Genomic DNA, 6,307 nt, shown 5'->3' on the forward strand with positions numbered 1-6,307 from the left:
AGGAATGGCGTCGAGAGGCAAGCGGTCCTTGGGTTGATGGAGTTTGAATGAGCGGAAAACCTCTCATTCTCCACGCGGCATCCAAATAAATGCACAGCGGCTTAAAAACGATGCTAACCAATAAGCGCAACATAACCGGCATAAGATTGTTTAATATGGAGAGAATGAAGCGGGCTTTGAAGGCAATATGTTTAAGTCAGTGAACGTAGCCAAAGAGTTCCACACAAATCTATATAGCAGCCAATGTAATCTGGACGTCAGTAAGAGAGGCAGGCAGTACAGCATAGCAATAGGACATCCTGCCAGTAACGAAAGAGAAAAAGCCTTAGGGGCAAAGCGAAGGGGGAAAGGGGGAAAGCAGCTGGTGTGTATTAGGCAACACCAGGTCTCTTGAAAGAAGACGGGGTAATAGCTTCAGAATGGCAAAGTTAGAGACTTTACGATAATTACGCGTGTCCGCGTTCCTGAATTCAACGCTGCTACATTCCTTAATTCCGTAAAGTTTGCAAAGTAACTCGTTTCTGAAGTTCTGCTTAGCTCTCACTTGCTGGTCTTGCTGTAGCTCGGTCTCTTCCGTATCGGACCAACTACACATAAATATGTGTTGCGCATGTTTCAGCACGAGCTGAACACGATGGTTGGTATGACTTATATTTATTGCTTCCTTAATATTACTCATAATAATAGGCAGCCTGCTCATATCGATAAAGGCGTGAAAAAACAGTTTAAAATACGTTCTTCCGACGTTTCTCAGAGAGGTGCGATTCAGAAGCATCACATGATTTGAGCCAAAACGCGATAAACGTGACAATAAACGTAGAGGGCGCCCTCGTCGCATGGTTACCCGCAGCAGTAATGAATTATTTCGCAGTTGTGCACCAGAGGAAAATGTACCTATGTTCTCTTATAAGAAAAACCGAATAAAAGGTGAGCTTTCGGCTGTTTATGTGGAGCCTAATTATAGCGATGAAGAAACTTTTGCCTTTCCCTATTTATTCTTACTCCGAAAGATGGCGACAAGATCATATTTTACAAGGTAATTTCAAAAACAATTAATGAACCCACTAGCACAGCGGGAGGCTGTAAACTTGAACCTTCACTCCAATTCGTCGGTACCTACAGTCAATGCGGAATTCTTATTTTTCCATATTAGTGACCACCAACCTGTACTTCGTTGGGCCAATTCGCAAAAAAAGTAGGATTACGCAAGGCGCTTTCGTATCAAATAATCGCAGATAAAGTTAAAAGTATTCGGGAGCCCCCAAAACAGCTTCCTTCAAAGCCCATGTCACTTCGTTGCGTAAAACGCCGCCAATTCACGAACCTCAGAAACTGAAAAAAAGAAATTCACGAAACTAAAAGAATGCAGAAGCCACTGCGCTGGTTGAGAATTCATGTTTTGAAAGGGCAGAGAAGAGCATTCTTTTTGACACTCACTGGGCAATTCAGTATGAACACAATAATGCAGTTTGTTGACTGAGTAAAGTTTACTCACCTGTACTCTGCATTCTTGTCGGTGCCGTAATTTTTGGTTCCTACACTGTAAATAATATTGACTCTTAACGTAAGTTTAAATGGTTGGCGGCGCCCTTAAAACTCCATGCGGGGAATCATTTACACCTCCACTACGGATGAAAGAAATGGCAAACGACCTATTTTACACCGTTCACTGAGTGTGATATAAAAAGGAAGCATTTCACTTTAATACCTGTTATCGCATAGAGTTTCTTAGCCTCAACTATCCCCTAGTCCTCAATGGAATACCAAAACACCATTTGGTGCTGTCCGCGTCGCCACCTAGCGCATCGTCTCCTTCTGGTAAGTGGTCCGATAGTGATGGTGAATGACGTCATCCTTGTCAATATTGTCGCTGACTCGCTAGTAACATCTGCCGCTTCATGTCCGCCTGTCGTGGTACAAGATGTGAGAGTGTTCCAGTAATACGCTCCAGTAAGCTACACTGAACTGCTCCTGTGAAGCCTCCAGCGGGTTACCACGATACCCGATCTTTCTTTTATTCGACCAAAGAGGATTGGTCATCCATGCCCAGCGAGCGGCCAAACTCAGCGGTGCCCTGGAATAGGGGCTCCGACCTCTGCAAGCCGGAGGGAGACATCTGCTTAGACCTTGTTAGAGCAATAAAGTGTATCCTATCCTATCCTATCTTTTATTCGCGCTGTCACCCTTAGGCCTCACATTAGCAGATTTGTTTTTATGACTTTCGCACGATGTTTGCAGTCTATTGAAGTGTGGTGACCGCTGCGGTGGCTAAGTGGTTATGGTGCTCGGCTTCTGACCCGAAACACGCGGGTTTGGTCACGGCCGCGGCGGTCGAACTTTGGTGGACGCGAAGTGCCAGTGTTCTGTGCGATGTCAGTGCGCGTTAAACAACCCCAGGTGATCGAAGTTATCCGGAGCCCTGAGTCGCTTTGGGACATCAAAATTCATAAACCAAACCAAGTGTTGCAAACCGACATGGATCAGGGATGCGATAGAATTTCAACGCCGAGCACTTAATAGAGCCTATGGGGATCCATTTTTTTAGAGATATTAGGGTACCAGTTTTTAAAGGAGTGAGGTATATTAGGGAACCAATCTTCAAAGGCATTAACTGCAAAGCAAACACTGTCATGCCAGATTACCTCTGGGGATGTTCTCATTTTGCCCTTACTCTGCATGGCAATGCAAACTGCTTTGAAACCCATTTTCACCTCCGAACTATTGGTTGTAAGGTTCCATCGCTTTAAGATGAGCGGGAACCAAACAAGCTTGCAAAACATAAGCAGACCCCAAGTTGACGAATCGCGCTTCTTACGTCGACAGCGCATTGCAGACGGCGAAAAGAGTGCGTGACGCAGTGTTAGACGAAAGCAGAGCAGTTGTCCATGCTGGGCTGAAGGCTGTTTCTTGCACCTGCTTATCTGTTTCGACCGCTCACACTGCTGTAAGAATGACCGTGACTGAGGATGCGAAACAGTGCTTAGTGCTTGTGTTCAATTTTGAGAGGCTGTAGACATCTTACTCCTTTTTATCCGTAAGTACTTCGCATGTATACGGGAGTAAATAAATTACTCGATAGATATGGAATGACTGTGCGCTAGACTACAAAGCGTTCTACTGCTGGCGAGTGTTTTGGCTTTTTAATGTGATTCAAGAGCGGTCTTGCCTCACAAGCTCTATGACGTGCTCTGTTTTATTGCAGTTCCATCTTAATAAATCATGAATAATAAATTGTTTATTGATGCAAATTCATGACACATATGCGGGCCTGCCCAAGTCAACAGAGGGCTTGTGAGGCAGTGCCCAACAGCATGGGTCAAGTCAGAGCATATGACACTTGCATTTCACAACGGAAATCAAGCAAAGAAAAAAACAAGGAAAAAGCATGGGGGAAGAGGAGAGAAATGAGAGAAAGAGAAAAATAAAAATCAAGCATTCAAATCTAAGATAAGAGACTTCAAGAATTTCTGGCTGCTTAAACAGAAAAGCTCATCTCGCAAATCTTTGAAGACACTTGGCACATAGAAAGCACTTACACGTTCACCGCATCTTGTGCGTACCTTCGGCAAAATAAAACGATTGTGTGGACGTAGTGCTCGAGCGGCAACATACGAGAGGCGGAACTCCTTACTCCATAGATACTTAAGAACAACAGTTTCTTTAAATGACAACGTGAATGAAGGCACCCCACTATACTCGACTGCAACGCACAGCGTGAACCACATCGGACAAAGCTGTCAGAATGAGGCCACAGATGGCGCTCTAACAAGCTGGCCGTGGCTAGGTGGCTTGAGCCACCGCCCGATGTAAAGGGTTCAGCCGTATCCATCCATCCATCCATCCATCCATCCATCCATCCATCGTGCGAGCAAAGGAAGGGCTAGTACGCTGGAGATCTTAGAGGAACTGTTGAATGTAGCTTACTGTAGCGTAAAATGGAGACGATGCCACGTCTTCTACTGTGCCTGGCGTCCGTAAAGCACCCAAAGCGAGCAGCGAGCCAGCGACAACGACAACCACAAGTACATCATTCACCCTCATTCCCACACGGCTAGCCGGAAGCAGACGCGACGCTAGGTGGTGCTGCCGTCGGCCCAAACTGGCGTTTATTCTTGCTCCATTTGGGATCTGAGGAGCCCTGCGATCAAGAATGTTCCTTTCAAAAAAGGGTTAAAAAGCTAATTCTACTTTATGCTTCAATAATGAGTAAAGGGAGTAAAATAAAGGATTCACCCCGTCTTTGCTCAACACTAACGAAGTAATTGCTTCTACGCGTGGGTTGTAAAAAGCGACGCCAGCCATTCAACTCCTTTTTAACTTGATTATTCTTTGCATTGTGCACTGCCACAAGAACCACATCGGTGCCTTTACACTTTTTCTATGCGAAGCAAGCATCACCTACACCCTCACTTAACGTACATTTCTGCTTCTCGATCTGAACGTGAATTGTGACTTTTCGATTTGGGTGGTGGTCAGTGTCACTGCTCTTGTAAACGCAACTCCCTACACCAATGATATGACCACTTCTTGCTGGTAACAATTACGAAACCATTAATACTAATGGTTTAATCCTTCCAAGTCGAAGACATAACGAGTTGGTCTCCCTTCAGGGGGATTGGATCGGCCTATTTGTCTTTGGTATACGTCAAAGGATTCGATGAAGCCTTCTCTTCTGCGGCATCTTCACGCACATTATATGTCGATTTGTGTGTTCGCGTGACGAATCGTTCCACCTCTGTTATCAGAATGCAGTGGATGGCTCATGTTGTATATGGCAAGGCGAAGTCTCCATTGCAAACGTATTGCAAAGATGCTTGCATACAACGCGTAATTTGTGCGAGATGGATAAAGAATGCTTCTCAGTGAAAAAATAGCTGCCGGCGCGGACAGCTGACGAATTTGCATTCCTAATGGTGAAAAATTTCAGATATGATATATTATGAACTATACTAGTTAGGCTGGGTGAATGTGGTCCGTGACGCGTGTCCCTTTCAAATTAAACATTAATGATGGTCGGCTGTGTGGCAGCAACGATTTAATAGGCCTAATTATCGATTTATAGATATGGCTGTGAATGAGGTACCATTTCAAGCACGGCGCATCAAGCATGGCGCACAGTAGAAACGGCAGCTCTCCCCTTTTTCAACCTAGAAGTGCTGACGAAACGGCAAAGATGTGGGGAAAAAATGCGAATAACTCCGGCAGCTTCACAGTCGATTACAAACAGATGCGTTCCCTGAGGCGTGAAGGTCGATGTCACTGAACTATTCTCGCTGATCTTTCTTGAGTAGCTTTTCTGCCAGCAGTGTTCGCAGCTAAAGGGCAAATATCTTATGTATGTGTCATATACAGAAATAAGCGCTAGAAGCCAATGGAGAAAATACAGCCATTTGTGGATCTTGCCTGTGTGACGTTATCGTCTTGAAGTGAAGCGCGTGACCCCAACGGCTGTGGTGAAACCAAAATCATGAACGGTAACACGGGTAGGAAAATTTATACAGAGTAAAAAGGCGGTTCAAGAAACATTCAGAATTAATGCAAAGACCTAGACGAGACGTTTTCACTTGTCTAATGTCGCATGGCGAAGTTCTCCCGTAACCCACAAGTCTCCAATCGGGAAATGTAGTTAAAATTTTCCGTTTTCTTTTTTTTTAATATTTACTAAATGGCATACAATACCTGCCTGGAACTAAGTCCCACGGACGTTCCCCAGCGGTCGAGAAGAAAAATCTAAGCATACTTTTCGGCCCTATTTCCATGCAATAAAAGAAAAGTTCCTCAGTGTTCGAGGGGTACCGCGCCCGGCTTCCCACCCAATGGGCAGCGGTTAGAGTCCCGGCTCGACCATTTTTCTATCAAGTACACTTGCTTTTGTTCCTTCAGTGGAACTGCGCTATTGCAATGTAATGGTGTGACGAACCCGTAGATCATTGAGAATATGTATAGCGACGTCACCACCACTGTACAGGGGGATCGTTGTGGAGCGTTGGAACTCCCCATGCGAGGCCAAGTAGTTCTGACGTCACAACCATCTCTGCAATTCCGATTTTCTCATTACACAAACGCCAAAGCCAACTACTTCGGTTTCTCAGCTGAACAGCACGCTTAAAGCTATCGCGTTAGAACAGGTCATTGCTTATTCACGAACATGAAAATACTATTAACATATATTATACATTCAGCAGCGTCAGGCTATCCAAAGGTCACATTCCCGGACTTACTTCACGTTCTCGTGCACTGGGCTGGAGGAGAAAGGCTAAGGGTTGTCGCCCTTTTGTGTATTTTTAACGAAAGAACTCTCGCTTAC

The sequence above is a fragment of the Amblyomma americanum genome, chromosome 8, assembly GCF_052857255.1.
Source record: "Amblyomma americanum isolate KBUSLIRL-KWMA chromosome 8, ASM5285725v1, whole genome shotgun sequence".
NCBI classification, from domain to species: Eukaryota; Metazoa; Arthropoda; class Arachnida; order Ixodida; family Ixodidae; genus Amblyomma; species Amblyomma americanum.